The sequence below is a fragment of the Notamacropus eugenii genome, chromosome 3, assembly GCF_028372415.1.
Source record: "Notamacropus eugenii isolate mMacEug1 chromosome 3, mMacEug1.pri_v2, whole genome shotgun sequence".
Classification (NCBI taxonomy): domain Eukaryota; kingdom Metazoa; phylum Chordata; class Mammalia; order Diprotodontia; family Macropodidae; genus Notamacropus; species Notamacropus eugenii.
The window spans coordinates 99,429,939-99,451,631 of NC_092874.1; the positions used below are offsets into that span (position 1 = coordinate 99,429,939).

Consider the following 21,693-nt stretch of genomic DNA (forward strand, 5'->3'; position numbering starts at 1 on the left):
ATTCAATATCTTATGAGAAAGAAATACTACCTCCAGCACAGCTTAACTTCCAAGATGAAAGCAACAAGATGCCCCTAGCTTTTTGCCTGGGGAGCTGAGCCTGCTAACAACCTTCAGGATTGGTGGGGAAACATTAAGTGGTATTAATTTTCAAAAATGTCCATCTCAGACCTGTACTCTATGCCTAGTAGAAGCCTTTTAATGGTATCATTAGAAGACATCAATGGTTCTGCAGTGCCTAAAGTATTAGCTTCCCCTCCAGATGTTTATCCTTACCTCTGTCCAATAGGTTATTCTCTCTCTCTCTCTCTCTCTCTCTGTTTGTGTATGTGTGTGTGTTCTTTCTGTCTCTGTCGCTGCTCCTTTGGTCACTGACCAAGTCAGAAAGTCAGATTCCCAATGTCTGGACCCTGATCCACCCCTCAGTTTCATGGGGGATGAGGGATGGGGGAGATGTTCTTGATCACAAAGAACTCTTTTACTGAATAATTTCCTTGTTTCATGCCCTACAATTATGTGGATTAAACTCTCTTTAATAGTTACAAAGTCCAATACATATAACTAAGAAATAGCTAAGAATAAGAAATATCTAAACTAACATAGTTGTCACGGGAGGTTTCTTGCTACCAGAACCAGTAAATTTGATAAGCCTCTCTTTCCTCTTATAGGATAAAGAAACATGAGTATATCATTCCCTCTATGGAGTACAGGCAAGTCCTTTCACATCTTATTTCGAGGCTAATACTTCCTGATAATTTGATAATTCCTGATTGGTTTCCAGTTACTGGGACAATGTCCAAGACTATTTGTCCTGTAATGTAGTAAGTTAGTACAACTCACATACTCTAAGAAAATACATCAGAATAAAAAGACTGTGGTTGGGAGATATATAAATAGCCCTGTTTTTCATCTTATTATAAAAACAACACAAGACAGTTTGCACCCAGCCTTCCTTTGTCTTAGTTAATTCACTGAGTCACTTCACTAGATAAATAATTATCTGTCTGAAATAGAAATTAATTAACAATCCTACAAAAGAGTTCTGCGTTTTTACATTTAATGGATTTACACAAGTGGGAATCTAGTACATATGTGGCCCTTCAGAATAGGATACAGCATAACGGAAAATATTTCTGCTTTTCTTCAGTAAACATTGTATTTATCTTAGGAGCCTAAAGAGATTTATCTGTGAGATTCCACACTGGACAACATGATGAAGGAAAGAAGACTTTAATCTCAAGGTGAGTGTGTGAAAGAGAGAGTTCCCTTGCCTCATATCAATTCCATGTCCTACCACTGTTGCCAATGATATAAAAATATCAAGTAAAACAAATTTTAGAATTAAGTGATTTCTTAAAAAAATTCTTTAAATAAGGAGTGGTATGTGGTAAATCATGAAAAAGCTCCCATTCCCAAGAAATTAATGTCATTCATCAAGCCCTGATTCATTATGCTGTGATCACATCTGGAATAGAATTGCTCTGAAAACTGACCCCATGGTGACCAATATAATTACAAAACAGTCTGACATCTTCAAATATCTACTTTCTAAAACCCAGATGGACATTTAGAGTCTATTTTTTCTCTCATTTCTAGTGTTTCCAGATGAATTGACTGCCTAGTGTAATTATCTAAAGGCCCTTCCTGTGCATATCACACATCTGAGCAAGCCCAGATTGAACTTGGCTCCCAACTGACTGATCATCTGTTTCATTTTAAAGAAAAAAAAAAGGCGAGGAACGGAACCCTATATGGACTGTGACAATTAAGCCAGCTAGTCACAGTCACAATAACTTCAAGTAGGAGTGGTTCATGTCAGTCACTTTAGACCCTGTGCAAGCTGTAGGGAAACAGTGGTTCAAGGAAAATACCTTCCAAGGGAAGATACTTTACAAAGAGGTAAACTTAAAAGGTTCTGTGGCAGGGAGCAAATTATTATTTAGCTATGACATCTCTGAATGATCTCCCTGAAAATATCCAGCCTGGTTAAGGTTGACTAATGAGCTCTAGGTCACACAGCAGAGAGAGCACTAAGCCTGGAGTCAGGAAGACTCATCCTCCTGAGTTCAAATCCAGCCTCAGCCACTTACTAGCTGTGTGACCGTGGTGGAGTCACTTAACCCTGTTTGCTTTACTTCCCTCATCTGTAAAATGAACTGGAGAAGGAATGACAAACCACTATAGTATTTCTACCAAGAAAACCCCAAGAAAGGTCAAGAAGAGTTAAGCATGACTGAAAAATGACAAAAACAAAATAAGCCTCCTCTCCACTTATGTTATTCAATAGGAAACTAGGTCACATCTCTCTATTTAATCTAATCACCATTGCTAGCTAGTCAAGGTCTTTTGGATCCTAATGTTGCCTCTTTAATTCCTGTCTTCTTTTATACTACAACACACAGCTTTGCTGAGAAGACTCCTTTCAAATCTATGAATCTGATCATCTTCTTTGTTAAAGGGAATTGTGACTTGGCTAACTGACAACTACTTATGCTTTGGCCTTTTCTCAATTCTCAGTGGACACTTGTATGTTCAAGAGAGAACCCGTTTATGGTACATGTATATGGCAACATATATAATAACATACACAAAACACATGTACATATGTTCACACGAGATCATTCAATAAGTATTTATTAAGCACCTAAGTGCTAGGTATTGTGTTAAGTGGTGAGGATACAAAAAAGACAATAGACAGTCTTTCCCCTCAACATGTAAGTAAATATATACAAAGCAAGCTGTATATAGGCCAAATAGGAAATAATATAGAGGTAAACAAATTCTGATGGCAAATCTTCTTTTGTTGTGAATGGATTTTTTTGCCTTTTAATTTCTAGTGCTAATGTTGCATGTTTGCCATTTAATATTTTTTTCTATTGAATTGAATGAATTGCTTCCCAAGGCAAAAATAAAATACCTTTCCTCATCCATGAAAGCACTGTGTATCTCACATACTGGTGTCAAGCCCAGGCCAGATGGAAGTTGAGGGATTATAGATAAATGATCTTCTTTGTTAGGGTGCATCTGAGAATAAACGATAACCTTGACATATGTTTTCGAGTGTGTGTAGGGGTGAGTGGGAGCATGGATTAGTGGTGTGGGGCTAAATCCTTGCTAAGAATTTAGGAACATCAATTCAAGTGAGACTGGACACAAAAATGAAAAAATATCTGTGAGTGTCTGAAGTAGAGCACTGGAGCAGAGCACTGGCATGCAGCCCACAATGTTCCCTGGGCCACCAGAAACCAGATTAAAATGCGAGTGGGAAATATTTAACGAAATAAAACTTCAACAAAGCAGAAAAAACGGCACTTTAAAACTAAGCCATGACATGACCTGAAGGGATCCTTAGGCTTGAAATCACGGCTCCCATTTCTTTTTTTTACACTAATGCTCTAGAGAACCACAGGACTGAAACTTAGAGAGACTGGGGGGAGACAGCTGGGAGAAGAAATATAAGAGGCTGCAACTGGCTTATTGAAAGCAGATGACCTCAGGTAATTATTAGAAGTAAAAACTAGGGAGAGGAAGCCATGACAGAGATTGGGTAGAAACCAGGATTTGGAGGTACAAATTTGAGGCTTAACTCAGAAAACCTAAACAAGGTCCTTGAGTCCAAAACAGAGGAAATGTTGTGAAGAAATTTCTGTGGGCAGAATCCAAGGACCTCAAAAAAACCCCCCAAAACAAAACACATTCATTACCTAAAAGCCAGTGGGAATTAGGAGTTGACAACTGGGAAAACCCAAAATATTTTGAGAATGAAAGAGCTTAGCCTGGGCCTACAGATAGAAGATAAGGTTAACAAACAAGAAAGGAAAGTGAAATAAATTAGCTCAATAGAGGAAAAACTTAGAAATAGGAAGACAGGTAAAAGGGAGGAATTAGGGAGTGCTTTAAATCTGTGCCTAATCCAAGTTGGATTCTACCAGTAATTTACCAAGTTGATGTATAATTTGTAATCTGAAAATACCCTTAGAATGTGATAATGATGTGAGATTTATTCAATCAGCAAGTATATGAGCTGGGTGCTGACCTATACAGTTAAAACAACCACCACCACCAAACTGTACTAGTCCTCAAAGATCAATTGAAGATGGTTGACTAGGTAATGCACAAAATGAAGGCAACAGAACTAGAGAGGGCTACCAAACAAGATGAGAGTAAAATTAAACAGTATGTACACATGTGTTCATCTTTGAAGAATAAATTCCACCCTTATAATCCATGGGAACAGCAATAGAAACTTACCCCAGAAGCCAGTTTAAGAGGCTTTCTGTTACAGAGGCTAACCTAGGGGTGCCAGTTTCAATTCATCCTTTCAAATTTCCTCAAGTCTGGTTTCTCACTATTTAAAGTGGGAAAGAAGACACGTAAATTCATAAGTATGGAGGAGAATGAGGAGGGGTCCATCCTTCCTTTAAGCCAATCCCTGTTTTTAAAGGCCATATCATCTTGCTGGATGACAGGTGACAAGCTAACATTCAAATTCATCATTCCACTAGAACACACCATCTTCACCAGTTATACTTAACCTCTTCCTATCCCAAGAGAGATTGGTATGAGACTACCCTGCTAATATGTGCTCCAACTCCTGAATCCTAATTGGCTTCTCTCTCAGCCAAAGTCCTACAGGTTGGTTTTGCATAAAATGGAGACCATGTCTTGTTTGGTGGTGCTAGGAACTGGGAACAAGAAAGTTTATTACAGATTCTAACTCATTCAACTTCAACCTGTCTCCATTATGCCTTCACTCTTAAGTCCAAGTACAAATTCTTGTCATGGCTAGAGTTTTGTATACAACTCTAGTATTCTCTAGGGAACTGAGTGAAACTCATAAAAACAACATATGCATCCTGACAAAAACTTCCTACACACACCAATATGAACAATTGCCTTCCTATGCCTTTTCTAAATTCCCAAAGATAGGGGTGATTCTGTTTTTACCAGTTTATTTGAATAAGCAGTAGTCAAACTGATTGATTTGAATTATATCCCAAAGATTACACTATTTTGAACACTATAGCTTCTCAATGCATATTGCTACATTTATCTTGAGTGCAAATAAAGTTTCCAAATTGAGTTTCATTTCACAAAAGAATAAAAAAGTTCCTAAGAGAGATAAATGTAGTAATGTTTAAAAAAAAATTTTTTTAAAAACCTAGCTAAGAACATTTTGTTAACATAACCTTAGTCTCCTTCTTTACCAAGATATTTCTTTGGATCATACAATCAAGAACTAATGTTCCTGGTAATCTTTGCATTAAAAATATAACTTATGATTTCTCTTATACACCAATCATTCTGACTTCAACATCAGATCACATAGATGCTATACTTAAAAAATCACATAAATAGATACAGGTCACCTCCATATCTCTTACATCCATCCCCTTCTCCCTATTTACAAGGTCACCACCCTTGTTCAGGTTCTTACCACTTCTTACTTCATCTGATGCAATAGCCTCCTAATTCATCTTCTTCCTCCCATTCTTCCTATTCTCTAGTTCAGTCTCCTCAGATTTGCCAAACTGATATGCTTAAAGCCTAGGTCTGACTATGCTAATCCCCAAAACAAAGTTTCAGTCTCTTCTTCTTGCCTCTAAGATAAAATGGAAACTCTTCTATTCCTTATTTAAAGCCCATCATGACTGACCTTCAATCTTTGGGACTTCTTCACACTAGTAGTCCTCAAACAGTCTGATGTTTCAGTCATGCTGATCTATTTGGTGGTCCCATCCATGATGTTATGCCACCTAACTCAATGCCTTTGCATAGGCTGTCCCTCATGTCTAGGATGCTCTTGGTGTAGTGAATAGAGAACTGGAACCTGAACCTGGAAGACTTTAGTTCAATTTTCCCTCCTTATTCTTACTTGCTTGGTGTCCTTGGGCAAATTACCTCTCTCAGCCTCATTTTCCCTAGTGGTAGAACTGGAATAATATCTATAGTATCTACTTCACAGTACTGAAGGTGCTTTTTTTTGGCTCATTTTATAAATGAGGAAACTGAAGTCAAGAATTTAAGTGACCTTTCCAAGGACACAGAGGTGGGATTCAAACCCAGGTCTTTTAGCTTCAAAGTCCAAGGTTGTACTGAGTAAAGTAGCAAAGTTTATGCCTGGCATTCAAGGTCTTTCTTAATCAGGTACCAGACTACTTTTCTATGTCTTTGCCATTCTTTGCCATATAGCCTACATCATAGCCAGATTGTACTTATTCTCTGTTTTCCAAAAATATCTTCCTCTTTTCCACAGGTAACTTTGCTAATATTGTTGTTTATGCTTAGAATTCTTCTCATCCCCTATCCCCAAATCCTGTTTTTTTCATTGAAGATCAATTCAAATGTAAACTTCTATGTAAAGTCTTTTAAAATCCTCCCAGGCAATAAAGCCCTTTTCTCCACCAAACACTTGGTTTTACATCTTTCTAATGTCTTTCTCACATAGACAGCTAAAATAAAGAATAATATATTTAAATCCAATCTACCTACTGTTCTAAGAGCTCTTTGAGAACAGGTCTCTTGGTACCTAGGGAGATGTTCTGAATAGGGTATGATTACTTAATAAACATTTGCTCAAATCAATTCAAACTTTTATTAAATGATTACTATGCACCAGGCCCTGTGTGAAATAGTACATATATGAAGGGAAAAAACAAATTAGTTTGATTACAAGGGACTTACATTTTTCTAGGAAGGATACATTATGTACACAAATAAATACAAGGTACATGGCAAATAATCCAAAGCAATTTCTAAGGAGGGAGTCCTGAGTTCTTCAGAAAAGGCCACAGGAAACAGAGAGCTAACCTGAGCTAGCCTTTGAAGGAAGCAAGAGGTTTGCTAAGATAGAGATGAGGGAAGAATCATTCCAGACACAAACAACAAAGAGAAGTGAGAGATGGAATGTTTTTCATTGGCAAGCACCAGCAGATGAGTTTGACTGGACTAAAGACTGAACCAATTAAATCATTAAAGACTCCACTTATATTTGTACTAAAAATGGAATTCCAAATAGCTTGGACATTGTCCAGTATCATCACAATTACTACCTTCTCAAAGCCTCTGAATTAATCTAGATTATATCCAGGACATCTTGTTCTGAAGTAAACCCATGAAATTCACCAAAATATTAAAGTCTATTGCAGGGTGGGATTCTGAGAAGATGGTGGAGTAGAAAAATCCAAGCTCTCCAAATTTTCTCCACAAAAATACAACATGGCACCATAGGGTGAATGTAAACAAGAGTTGGGGCAGAGCAGTGGTGCTCCAGGAACAACTGAAAAAGACCTGAGGAAGGACACCAGGGTTGGAGGTTTGACCTGAGTGAAATGCAAACATCTCCAGGCTATCTCTGCTGAAACAACAAACAGAAAGTGCTGGGGGCAACTGGATTAGGAGACAGTATCAGCCTCAGCCGTAGGAATTCTGACCTCACCAACAGAGTAGGGTCAGATATCTGAGCAGGAGAATATTGAAGGACCCTCTGTTGCCAAGAGATACCAGGCCCAGCTACGTTACCAAGATGTGATCCAGGCTGTAGCTAAAGGCAAGAAGGAACTAACACACACAGGGTGAGGGCAGAAGCGGTGGGACTTGGATGCTGCTGTCTCTTGGACATAGGCGAGCTAAGGTCCTGGTTTTGGTTCTGGGCCAGAAGGTTATAGCCACTGGAGGATCCTCCCCCGGCTGTTGCATTTCCAGCATAGTGTGGCTGTGGACCCTACCTGTGACTTGGAGGGGGAGAGGAATGCTGAGGTTGGGCCCTGAACAAAGCTCAGAAAGCTTCCAGTAGGAAAGACCTGACATCAGAGGCTCCATCCCCCTTCACTGGAGAACTATAGGTGATTATAGTAACAAGCTGCTAAAAATAAAAATGAGTAAACAAAGAAGAAATAGCCCAACAATAGACAGCTACTATGGGGAAAGAGAAGAACTGGGTTCATTTTCAGAAGAGAATACTAAAGCAAAAAAAGCCTCTCCTACCCCAAAGAGCAACGTCAAATGGTCATGTGCCGAAAAAGAGTACTTAGAAAACTTAAAAAGGTCTTTAAAAATCAAATAAGTGATAATAAGGAAAAAATTAGCAATCCAAGAAAACCAAGAAAATTTTGAAATGAAAGCCAACCAACTGGAAAAAGAGATCCAGAATCTTCAGGAAGAAAACAACTTTTTGAAAACTAGAATTGGGCAAGGGAAGTGAATGTCATTATAAGATACTGAAAAAAAAGAATGAAAAAAGGGAAGAGAATGTCAAACATCTCATAAGAAAAAAACTGATCTGGAGAAGAGACGAAGAAGAGAAAATATAAGAATTATCAGTTTACCTGAAAGTCACAATAAAATAAAATAATCTTAATACAATATTATAAGAAATAAAGAAATAATTATAAGGAAGAATAACTGAAGTTTTAGATCAAGAAGGGAAAGTAGAAATAGAAAAAAAAATCCACCAATCACCACCTGAAAGAGGTCCCAGGAGGAAAACACACAGGAATATCATAGGCAAATTTCAAAACTGCCAAAGAAGAAACAATATGAACAACAAAAATAAAACAATCCAAATACTATGGAGCAACAATTAGAATTACACAAGACCTAGCAGCCGCTACACTAAAAGACCACAGGGCTTGGAACACTAGATATAGAAGAGCAAAAAACTGGGTTTGCAGCCCAAAATAACTTATTCAGCAAAGTTAAATATAATCCTGAACAAAAGTTAAACATCAAAAACCAATTACAAGGGGTTCAATAAGATAAAACTGTTTACTTTTTATATGTGGAAATGTAATTGGTATTCTCAAGACTGTCATTAATACTTCAGTATTTTAAAAGAAAGGTTGGGGATGAGCTGAGTATGATAGGGTGATTCTAAAAAGCAAAACTGTGTAGGAAAAAGTAAAAAGAGCAAATATGTCATATAAATGAGACACGAGAGAAAGACATTGATTCAGAGGAAAGAGGTAGGGGTGGAAAGCTGGTAGTGCTAAAACCCTGCTCTTATCGGTCTGGGTTAAAGAAGGAACAACATATACATCTAGAAGGATATAAAAGTCTTCTAAATTTATAAAGACATAAGATGGTGAGGGAACAGGATAAGGGAGGTGGGGTTAGAAGGGTGTGTAGATGAAAATGCAGGAGGATAGGAGGAGAAGAAAAGGAAGGGATCCTTAGAGGAATGGATAGAATTTGATTATGATTAAGTAGGATTCATACCAGTAATGTAGGAATGGTTTAACATATGGAAAATTGTCAACATAATTGAGTACATCAATAATAAAAGTAACAAAATCATATGGTAACATCAATAGGTGCAGAAAAATCATTTGATGATATATAACACTCATTTCTATTAAAAACACTTGGAAATATTGGCATAAATGGACTTTTTCTTAAATGGATAAGAAACCTTTACCTAAAGCCATCAGAAAGTATTATTTGTAACAGGGATAAGCCAGAAACCTGCCCAGTAAGATCAAGTATGAAACAAGGATGCCCACTGTCACCATTATTCAGTATTGTATTGGAAATCTTAGAAATATCAATGAAAAGAGAAAGAGATAGAAGGAATCCTAATAGGGAATGAGATAATAAAACTATCTCTTTTTTGCAGATGATATGATGATATATTAGGAAAAATCCTAAGGACTCAAATGAAAAGTTAAATGAAATAATAATTTCAGCAAAGTAGCAGGATATAAAGTAAACCCACATAAATAATCACCATTCCTATATATTAGCAACAAAATCCTGTAGGAAGTGATAGCTAGAAACACAGTATTGAAAATAACTCCAGACAGTATAAAATACTGAAGAATATACCTACCAAAACAAACCCAGGATCTATAAACAAAACCATAAACAAAATAAAAGAAATTTTATACAAATAAAATCAGACTTAAATAACTGAAGAAATATTCATTGTTCTTGGATAGGCAGGGCAATATAATAAAAAATTTTTCTATATATATATATATATATATATATATATATACATATATATATATTCAATGCCATCCCAATTAAATTAGCAAAAAATACTTTACTGAGCTAGAAAAAGTAATAACAAAATTCATTTGGAAGAACAAAATACCAAGAATATCAAAGGAATTCATTGGAAAAAATGCAGTGGAAGGAGGTTTACCAGTACCACATCTTACATTATAAGTGAATAATTATCAAAACTACTGGCTATGAAATAGAAAGGTAAATCAGTGGAATAGGGTAGACCTGCAAATTACAGCAGCAAATAAATATAGTAACCTAGTGTTTGACAACTCTAAAGACTTAAGTTTTTGTGATATATTGGGACAAGAATCAATTATTTGGCAAAAGTTGCTGGGAAAGCTAGAAAGCAGTCTGGCAGAAATTGGGTTAGACCAATAGATTATACCACTTACCAAGACAAGGTCAAAATGGATACATGACCTAGATATAAAGAGAGATGTTACAAGAAATTTTGAAAAATGTGGAACATATTACCTGTCAGACTTATCAATAGGTGAACAATTTATGAACAAATAAGCATTGTGAGATGTAAAATGAATAATTGTGATTACATTAAACTAAAAAGTTGTACAAATAAAACAAAAATAGCCAAGATGAGAAGGAAAGCAGAACACTGGGAAAATTTTTTTTTTACAAACAGTTCCTCAGATAAAGGTTTCATATCTCAAATATATAAAGCACTTTTGCAAGTCTATGTCATTTTTTGATGAATATTCAAAGGGTATGCTTCAGTTTTCTAATGAAGAAATCAAAACAAAAATGCTCTAACTCAGTATTGATTAGAGAAATACAAATGAAAACAACCTTGAGATATCATTTTCCACCTACCAGATTGACTAAAATGATAAGTCAAAATGACAATTGTTGGAGGGAAAACGTAAAAATTGGGATCTTAATTCATTGTTGGTGGATCTGTGTGCTGATCTAACCATTTTGGAGAGAGATTTGGAACTATGCCCAAAGAATTATTAAACTACCTATATATACCCTTTGACTCAGCATTACCACTATTAGGTCTGCTTCCCAAGATGATTAGGGTAAAAGGAAAAGAATCTATATGTTCTAAAATATTTGTAACAGCTCTCTTTGTGGTGGCAAAGAACTGGAAATTCCCCATTAGTTGGGGAATAGCTAAACAAATTGTGGTATATGTTAATGATGAAAATGAAGGAATATTACTCTGCTATAAAAAATGATGAGCTCAGTGATTTAAAAAAAACATGGAGAGACTTTTATAAAATAATGAGTGAAAAGAGAAGAAGCAAGAGAACATTGAAATACATCAGCAAGCAGTATTGTTTGAAGAACAACTCTGAGTGACCAAATCATTCTATTATAAATATCCAAAGAACTGCAAAGACCCTATGAAGAAATATGCTGGAGAGAGAGAGAGAGAGAGAGAGAGAGAGAGAGAGAGAGAGAGAGAGAGAGAGAGAGAGAGAGAGAGAGAGAGAGAGAGAGAGAGAGACAGAGAGAGAGACAGAGAGACAGAGAGACAGAGAGAGAGAGAGAGACAGAGAGACAGAGAGAGAGAGAGAGGTTTGTGTCTAATGAAGTTCAGGGGAGAGGGAAAAAGAAAGTTACATGATAACTTTATTGTAGTTTGAAAGGAATAGAAAGTTGTACATAATGGACCTGCAATTTCAGGTGCTATCTTTTGTTTTCGATAGCATTTTGCTATGGAAATGCTTATTTCATTTTTTAAGTTCACAATAAAATAAATGCTTTTTTAAAAGCTTGTTACATAATTTTCTCTTCCCCCCATGTGGATACTAGCTGTATCTTTGCACAAGCTTGGTGTTTATTTAAATATAAATGAGTTAAACAGGTTATTTGTATCAAGAGTGAGTTTATGGTAACATTTCAGGGATTGTCAGAGTAATAGGGAACTCAGAATTTCTGTATTAAAATCTAAGACACATAATGTTTTTACTTTCCCTTAGTGAAGTCTCACTTTAAGTTTTGGTCCTAAAGCATTTAGTCATAAAATCCACCTGATTCCATAATCCTTGCTCTAAAATAGAATGTGTACTCTGGGATTTCCATTTTATGTCCAAGAGAAAAACCCTAGAAGAGAGGAGGGAAGAAAGATATGCCTTCTCTAGTCTTTATGGACAAAAGATATGCTCTAAAGCATTTCACATTCTGTTGAGAAATCACCGATAGATTTAAAAAGAGTAAATGTATAAGCGCCAAGACTTAACAAGCAGCTGTGAGGCTTGGATAGTTTTCATGCAACAAGCAAATGTACTTGGCTATTTAAAAATGACCCAGAGGGGTCTTGTCCAGCCATCCAAAGCAATGAAATAGAGTACAGCACAAATGTAGCCATTGTTTATGAAAGATCAGTCATAGCCCTGTAGCTTTGAGCAGGGGTACATATTTGATCTCTATATTTACAGTCAACATTTGTTTTATTTTTCTGTCCCTAAAACATTTATTTCATTTCAATACCATGTAAAATATCAGAAGAATAAATGTCAATAATGTGAGGTGGTTTTTGTGTTTTTGTGACTCTATTTGAGGTTTTCTTGGCAAATATACTTCAGTGGTTTGCCATTTCATTCTCCAGCTCATTTTACAGATTAGGAAAATGAGGCAACCAGGGTTAAGTGACTAGCTACAGGTCATATAGCTAGTCACTGGCTGAGGCAGATTAGAATTCAGGTCTTCCTGACTCCAGATTTAGTGTTCTTTCCACTGAGTCACAAAGCTGCCCAGTAGGAGATGTAATGGAAGGCTTTTGAGATTAATTCTAAGCCATAGGCCTAGTAAGAAAACATGATGAATTTGGGATGGCTAAAATACTTCAAAATGTACATACATCATAGTAAAATTTCAATAACCACTTTGTCTCCCTTTTATGTATGATCTTCTGTATCAGAGTAACAAATTCCTTGAGGGTAGGGATGGATCTCTTTTGGATTTGCATCCCCAACACAGCACAACAGAAAGCACTTAATAAATCTTTTTTCATTCATTTGTTCATCAGTTCATTCATTCATGTATATAGATAGCCCAGATTTTTTTTTTTAGCTAGCAGGGCTCTAAGTAGGACTTGTGTTTCTATCCCCTCAATGAATAAAAGATTCATTGTCTTGTGAGGAATTCTCTATTCATTTAGGATCTTCTTTGTTGGGGATATTTTGTTATTTGTATAGCAAAACAGTTTCAAAGGACCTGATAAACAGGGAAAATATACACCTAGCACCTTGTACAAGATAGAAATACAATAAATGTTTGCTGAATACATAAATGACTTAGTGAATATGATAAAAGATGTTTCAAGAAGTTTAAAGACTGTAGTTTTCAATATTAATTCAAGGGACTATAGTGCTAACAATCTATTATTAATGTATTAATCTATGCCCTATTATTCACTAATATATTTAAACTCTATCCATATAGTGTATATACAGCTATAACCAAGATTGCCTCTTACAAGAACAGCTATCCATGACTAGATTCCTCCTCATGCCTGCCGGATAGAATTCCTTTTCTCCTTCTCTAAGTAAAGATCTGCTACCATAAGGTCTTTGTTAGCATTCCTCACCTTTTGAAAATAAGTAAGGCATTACTTTGTGACCAAGAAGATAAAAGGGCTAGCCTCAGAATTAAATAAACTTGAATTCAAGTACTTCCTATTTTATTGGCTAGAAGATCATGGGCAAGTTTCTTAATATTTCAGCAGACCAGGCAACTCTCTAAAACTCATCAATATGTATCAGTGGAGAGAAATTTTCATTCCAGGGGTTTCCTATCCCCAGTTACAGTTCTTGACCCAAAAGCAAACAAACAAAAACCTTTGTGCAGACTTTTGAAATTACTTATCATTAGTCATTTTTACTGTTATAAATACTCAGATTAATTATAAAGGACAAATGAAGAAAGATGGTATCTGCATTCAGAGAAAGAACTGCTAAATAGAAGTGTGTATAGAATAATTATACATACACACACACATACACACATACCTATTTGTGTCTAATACTAGCCATTTCTAGGGTGGGGGGCAGGGCAGGAAAGGGAAGAAAAAAGGGAAAAAAGAAATTTACATGATAACTTTAGTATGTATTTAAAAGGAACAGCAAGTTGTACAATACACATTTGAAGTTTCACGTGTAATCATTTTATTATATTATCTTATGAATATTCTTGTTTTATTCCATAAATAGGAAAAATAATTAGAAAAAAGAAACCCCTTATCCAAGTACATGTTACATTCTTCTCTCCAGTACATAGGTTCCTGGAAGGCAAGGACTGATTCACATTTTTTCCTCCTTTATGTTCTTACCTTCTAGTTCTATTGCCCTCCAATTTCTATTCCCAGAATCAGTTTCTTCAAATCTCCATGTGAATTGTGAGTGTGTAGAGAATACTGAACATGCACTACACTAGCCAGTCTCCAGTTATGTATCTCTTATCAAAGTACTTTTTCATTTTTTTCTTTTGAAGCTGCTTTTATTAAAAAGGATTAAAAAATCTAAAAAAAACTTAGTTCTTCAAAAGTGTAAAGTTAGGTTTCAGTATACATATAAACATATTTGTCCCTATCAAAACAGCTGGTTCTCAAAAAAAAGTCAATGCACAAAGTCATCAGCTTCAATTTTATTGAAATAACTTGAGACAGTGATATTCAGTTTAGTCTGGTGTTTAGAGACAAAGAGCCCCACATGGATTGTTCCTAACTATCATTGTTTCTTGATAGCATACAAACTGCCTTGATGGACAAAATGTGTTAAAGATGTGTATTTCCCATCTTTCTCCACTTGTTCTGGATTCCAGCTGTTTGGTTATGTTCTTGAGAGAGATGACAACAGAGTATAAGAGAAATCAACTCTACCCAGAACTATCTGTTAGATCTGAGCAGTATGAGATAACAGTGATATTTCACATTTAATTGTCATTCAAAGAAGCAGCTAGGTGAGGTGTAGCAGATAGAGCCCATGGCATGGGGTAAAGAAAACCTAAATTCAAATCTGACCTCAGATGCTTACTAGTAGTGTAACTCTGGGTAAGACATTTAACTTCCATTTGCCTCAGCTTCCTCATGGGATTAATTATAACAGCTACTTTGTAAGGTTGTTGTGAGAATCAAATGGGATAATTTTGCAAAAAGCTCTTAGCACAGGTATACCCTAGCACACAGTAGGTGCTTTATACATGCTTACTCCCTTTCCTTTCTCTTCTTTGAAAATCCTTTCCATATAGTTTGCATATATTTCCAAATTCTAGCACAGTATTTGGCATAATTAATGAATGGATGTGAACGAAAACAGATGACTTTTTGCAATCAAATCTTTTTTTACAGGGTGTTAAATATTTTCCCCAGTTGTATAAAGTTAGCAAAACTTTGGCTTTGTATAAAGCAGTGTAAATAGTTACAGAAAACCAAACAGGACTTTTTTAGGTAGATAGGGAGTTAATTCTGAGCTCCATTCTATCCCTAAATTGAGAGGTCACCATTGAGAGACGTTACTGAGGATGAAGGGCTGTTATAACGAAAGGTAGCCAAAAAAAAAATAATAGAAATATTAGCCAGGAAATCTATATCTATATCTTTAGAACAGAAGCAAGGAGAGCCATAGCTCTAGTGCTGACTACAACTCTAGCTTTAAAAAAAACTTGTTTTTAAAGGAAAAATAAAAGAAGAGAAGGGACAGGGGAAAGGGAAAGAAATGAAAACAGGATGAAAGCAAAGAGAACTTCAGGCAACTTCTGCCAAGGATGGTGGGGAGAGGAGAGGAGGGAGAATACTTTAATTGCTTGTTCCTTATTAATATGATTGGATCTACCTTGTAAAAGTCTAAGAATTTTAGGTAAGATTTTTACCTCCATAAACCTGATACTTCTGCATTTTCTTTTGTTAATTTAATTTCTTTTTAATTTCAGAAAAAAAACATATCTTAGTAAGATGAAGAGAAGATGTAGTTTGATAAAAGTGATAAAAAGATTCATGATTAGGGTAAGGGAAAGTCCAAATATTGGAGTTAAAAAAATCAGTCAAATTTCTCACAGAGAAAGGGACAGAGAATCGTACTTATTGAGCTGTGCAGAGTGACAAGTTTAAATATAATTCTCAAGGAAACTAATAAAGTTGGAACACAGGAAAGAAAATAAGCATTATAGATAGGATTAAGATAACATTTTTGTATATCTGATTATGCATTAAAATGATTTTATTAAGTGTTCCTTCTTAACTCATTTGTTAATTCATTATCTGTTTTAATACGTGTAAATTTAGAGTTTATAAACAGTAAAATTATTATTTATAAGTTGAGTGTCCAGTCATTGATTTGAATTCTCACAGGAAATCTATTTCACTTGAATTCCCCAAATGTCCTGGCCATCCTGTCACAGATGCTAAGATGCCTGATATTATGTTCAGAGTATCCACATAGCCAGGAATGTCCACAGCATCATTTTCAGGCTGATTTTACTAACTCCCCCAAAAAATGAAATCCCACACTCCATTACTTCCTTATGGTGACCCTAGATCCTCAGCAATTACAATAAGCCAACAGATCATGAAGATTCATTACAACTACACATGGTATATATGTGACTTTTTTTTTGGTTTTTTTTCTAGACAGAGAAAGAACCAAAAATTCATTCTAAAAAATGAAAACAAAAGCAAAAGAAACCACATATATGACTCAGAATTATCTCTGTAGGTAAGGTCTATTCATTGTGCCACCTACCTTACCACAATACACAATTACAAGCATATACTGAAAATTGAATTTCTTTATAAATGCATTCTTTAAAATATAAAGACTATGTTATTCTCTTGGCAGAGGGGTCACTACTTAGTTATAATTTCTAAATCTGTCTGTACTACTATAAGCAACAGCACAAACTTAACGATGACAATAAAACAGAGAAAAGGAATAGTCTACAGAAGACCTTACTTGTCCAAACTCAGAAGCAGTGACAAAATTGTCACAGATGCTGTTGTTCGTTCATGTCTGAGCCTTTATGACCCCATCTGGAGTTTTCTTAGGAAAGTGGTTTGCCATTTTCTTCTTTGACTCATTTTACAGATGAGGAAGCTAAGGCAAACAGGGTTAAGTGACTTGTCTAGGGTAACATAGCTAGTGATTGTCAGATCTCAGATTTGAACTCCTAAATTAGAGCCTTTCTGATCACAAGCCTAGTGCTCTCTATCCACTGCACCACCTAGCTGCCCCCACTGTTAACAAAACTATTTGTTTTAATGGGCTCCAAAAAAGCATATAGCTTCCTCTGCCTCCCCCTTTCCCCATCAAACTTTGGGGAACAAACCAATGATTTTATTGGTTTAGAAAATTCTTGATGTGGAAACTTACTGAAATCATACAAATCAACAACTCATCTCCAACTTAGAGTCTTAGATCATTCCCTGAGGACCTTAGGGAGCCTTGTGTCCAGTACGTTTCAGAGGCAGGCTTTGATTCTATGGGTGACCCTTTCTCACTACACCACACTGATTCTCCAAGAATATCTGTTTTTAAGAAAGTAGGTGAAAGTTTCCCTATATTCTATGTTCAGTTCACATTCCTGTAGGTCAAATACCATAAAAAGTTACCAAAAAGCCAGTTATTATCATTTTTTTCACAAATTAGTGTTTAAAGTATTAATTTACTGGTGACCCTATAAAATTCAGTGAGATGACATAGGCAAAACCAAACCAAACCAAAACAAAACAATCTCCCAAAACTAAAAAGAAAATCACAAAACACTGGGTTTTTGAGGAGAAAAATGGTTTTGCCATAATAGTTTTCTAATCACCTAGTAAGGAAGGATCTGAAAGGGGACGGGGGGAGCAGACCACACAGGCCTGATCAACTCCCTACAATTGTACTCTTTGTGATCGCTAATAATTTTCTTCAAAGTGCCTGTCTAACTTCATTTTTTAATACATTCTCAGTGGAAGCCTAGCTGTTTCACATGGGAAAAACCCCACACATAAATGCTTCCACAAATCATCCCCATTTTTTGTTAATTCTTATCTTTTTCTTTGTTGCACAGTAAAACCTTATCTTTTTCCTTCATGCCTGCTTCCTTTGAGAATGTCAAATTTGCCTTCCATCCTATAGAGGTAATCTCCGCTTTTCAGCACTCCTCATTCCACTGCTCTGCTCTTTGGTTACTGGCTAATAAACACCGACACTTTATTTCTTCTCTCCTTTATCCACTCATTTAATCGTTTCTACTATATGCTCTGTATTGGAGGCAGTGTGCAATTGCTAAGACAAACAGTGGGAGGAGGGAAGAGGAGGGAGCTACAGCAAATGCTTAAAGCAAATGCCAAAGCTGATAGTTGGGGGTGCAGAGATACAGGGCAGGGGCAGGAGGAATAAAATCACGAGGGAACAGTTAGGCAGACCATGTTAAAAAGGCTCTCTCTCAACTCCCACCCCATGTAATAATGACATAATTTTGATTCTACAATGATCATTTAAAAATAATTTTTAATTAACATAACTTTATTTTCCTTCCCACAACTTGCCCAGCTTTGTAAAAAAAAATAATAATAAAGTAAAATTCTTGTAACAAATATTAACAGCTAGGTAAGAACATATTCTTGCATTGTGTTACACACATGCATACACACACCATCATTTCTCTGTTGGGAACTGGGTAACATTTTTCATCATTGATCTTTCAGAATCACAGTAGTTCACTGCATTCATCCTACTATGTAAGTGTTTCAAAACTGTCTTCACAATGTTGTCATTTTATGAATTGTTTACCTGGTTTTGCTTACTTCATTACATTGATTTATAAATGCTTTCCCAGGCTTCTCTGTAACCATTCCTTTCATTATTCCTTCTGGTACAATAGTATCCCATTCCATGATGTGTAGATAGACAGATACACATGCACGTGCACATGTGCGCATACACACACACACACACACACACACACACTATAGGTTGTTCAGCCATTTCCCAATTGATAGACCCTCCTTTCCAACTCTCTGCTGTTATAAAAAAAAAGCTGTCATGATTTTGTAAATATGGGTCCTTTTCCCCACAATTTGGTAACTTTTGCAAGACAGTTCCAGATTGATATTCTTTTGAATATCGTGGTTGGTTGGTATGGTTGGTCAATGTGTATGTTCTCCCATGTTTCCTCCAATATTTGTCATTTTACAATGACTATTTTTGAAAAAATGATTCCAATATTTAACATAGTTCTAAGATCAAAAGAGTGATTTTGAATCTATTATTTTTCTTGCATTAGGGAAATTTACTTAGGAAAAAAAAGACTTTGACCTTCCTTAACTACTTTAAAAAAATAGAACTAGTCAAATATTACCCCTAAAAGTTCTTCTAATTCTAAGCAAGCAAGTTATTACTGATTAAATGTTTAATATTTTTGAAAGGTAGTTTTACAATTTTTTTTTAAAAAAAGTAATAAATAACAGAAAGTCTTTAGTGAATACAGTAGATTTGCTCAGGAGGACTTACAGGAACAAATAGAAAAAAATTCATTCTATACCCATAAGGGATGTACACATATTTGTAAGATCACAGACGTACTGATGTCCTGAAATCTAGTAAGCCCATTAGTTCATAATGACCAAATTTATTGTACATTTGAGTTATTCTTTTTATTGGATATATGTCTAAGCAGAAGAGAGAGCTTGTTAGCAAGCTCAGACTCTAGGAGCTATGGCTTGGTTAGCATGTTAGCATCACGATGATAACAGTTCTTGCAATTGATGTTCTCAGACTCAGCTACTGTGCTTGTACAGCTTTAGAAGTTTAACATTTGAAATGTAAGCAGGAAAGATAGCTGCCCCAAGCCTTTCAAACTGATGCCTCAAGAGTTTTTCTTTACCTACAACGTGCTACTTCTAATTCTTGTCAGGTAATTTTGCAAAACTTGTGGAATATAATACTTCCACGCCTTTCTTGGACTCTGCAGTTCAAGCCCTTTGACAAGCATTAGTGGGTGGAGGTGTTTTTTGTCTCTAAAAGGCAGATGCCTTCTCTTCCCCTTATCCTGATCTGTATATTACTTAATGTATCAGTAGCCTATTTTTTTGTTGACCAACAGCTTTATGACAATATAATAATTAAAGGCAGAAATCAAACATCCAGAAAAAAAACAGAGCTTCCAAACTTAAGCTGCCTCTTGAAGACCCTAGGGATAACAGACCGAAACAAGGAGTGTAAGAAAACGAATAAGGTAGGTGACAGTAATCCAATCTTTGTCATATGCTCTGATTCACCCTTCTGGATAGACTATACAGAAGCTGCACATTAATCCCTGTCTTCTTCCAATCTAGCTTTTGTACACTTGGTAATCTGGTTATTAGTGACTAGGGGGTTAGGACTATGTGATATGAAAAGTTGTCTGACTCACTTAAGTACCTGGAGGATTAATGACTTCACATAGGCTGGCTTGGAACTGGGGATCTCTTACTCTTTTCCCTGGTAGCTTTTGAATGAGGAAGATTGCTGTGAGATATCCATTAAGAAAGAGACAAAGTGACCAATCAGATCACTAGTGATGATGGGAGAGGGGAAGTAACCCAGAGGAGTTAATACACATACTTGTACATTGACCTTCTCCATACTGAAAGGAAAGGGGAAGAAAAGAGGACAGAGCCACCATTTCGGTACAGGCCAATATTCTAGAAGGGAATAGACAGAGCATCTCCATCATTCCATTCCTAAGATCACTGTTCTCATGCTGGCTCAATCTCCAGCAGCTCTGATGGCTTCTTCTAGGAACTACTTGCAATGACTCCTGGTGTCCTTCTCCTCTTCTTCCCACAAACCTGTTTAACTTCAAGATCTGGGAAAGACTCTCAAATCTGAGGAATCTTGGGAAAACATTTGGTCAGCAGGCAAGTGTTTTGGGGGAGGGCATGTCTCCTCAATGAACTTTTAAGCATAATGCCCATGAGAGTGAGGCCAAAGACTAGTTACACTTACTGCATACTATATTCCATAAACCCCAAATTACTTGTTTTCAAATATACCTTATAAATATACTGTAACTTAAATTCATCACTAACAGACACACAAAGAATATTCTGGAGATCAAAGTCTAGTGTCCAGTAAAGCCATGACCTTTTCCTTCACTTAACTCCTTGTTTTTCTGCATTTATCCCATTGTCATGAATACTGTCAGTAAGTAAAATGGAATAAATACAAATATACTGTCACCAACAGAGAATGAGCTTAGTGAAAGTTATTTTAAAAAAGTTTGTCATCAATTCGTGTCTTCTTCTGGAGGCTGAGGCAACAGTTTATAAAGACAGACTGGCTCTGAGACCTGGTAACTCATTTCTATTCATGCAGGAGAAATGGACTTCTTAAAAGGAATGATTGCAGGGCTATTCCAAATAAGTAGACCTGTAGCCAAACGGGTTTATTCTACGTTCATATGAGTCCATGTGACTTCTATGGGACCTATCCATATGGAGCTGAGTAGCAATGTTTCACTTGTGCAGGGAAAGTGGGGATGCCAGGTAAGGATCCTGCTTGTGTCTTTTTGTATATAGCATAAGAAAATAAACCCTTCCTTCCTGACGCTAAAAAGTGAAAGGGAGTCTGTCTCAGAATAAACTGGCGTAATGCAGCAGAGAGTAGGGAGAGACTGCCAGTTAGCTTCCAGTCTCTGAAATGGCAAATACACTTTTTTGCCTGCTGCCAACATATAGTATTTGAGAAGCTGGTTTCAACC

At 36.1% G+C, this 21,693-nt stretch overlaps 1 protein-coding gene and 1 long non-coding RNA gene across 6 annotated transcripts in view; one reads left to right on the forward strand and one right to left on the reverse strand.

Moving 5' to 3' along the window:
* Positions 1-21,693, reverse strand: part of CNTNAP2 (contactin associated protein 2) — a 2,725,119-nt gene that overhangs the window by 746,550 nt on the left and 1,956,876 nt on the right. The window lies entirely within an intron of this gene.
* The window catches only part of LOC140533089 (uncharacterized), a 42,140-nt gene that overhangs the window by 6,287 nt on the left and 14,160 nt on the right, over positions 1-21,693 (forward strand). For 4 of the 5 annotated variants that reach the window (XR_011976792.1, XR_011976790.1, XR_011976789.1 and 1 more), the window contains 5 exons: positions 669-710; positions 1,169-1,241; positions 1,597-3,497; positions 20,056-20,187; positions 20,733-21,478. This is a non-coding gene — a long non-coding RNA (uncharacterized lncRNA). The remainder of the gene's footprint in view (positions 1-668; positions 711-1,168; positions 1,242-1,596; positions 3,498-20,055; positions 20,188-20,732; positions 21,479-21,693) is intronic. The other variant, XR_011976793.1, reaches the window with a different exon arrangement.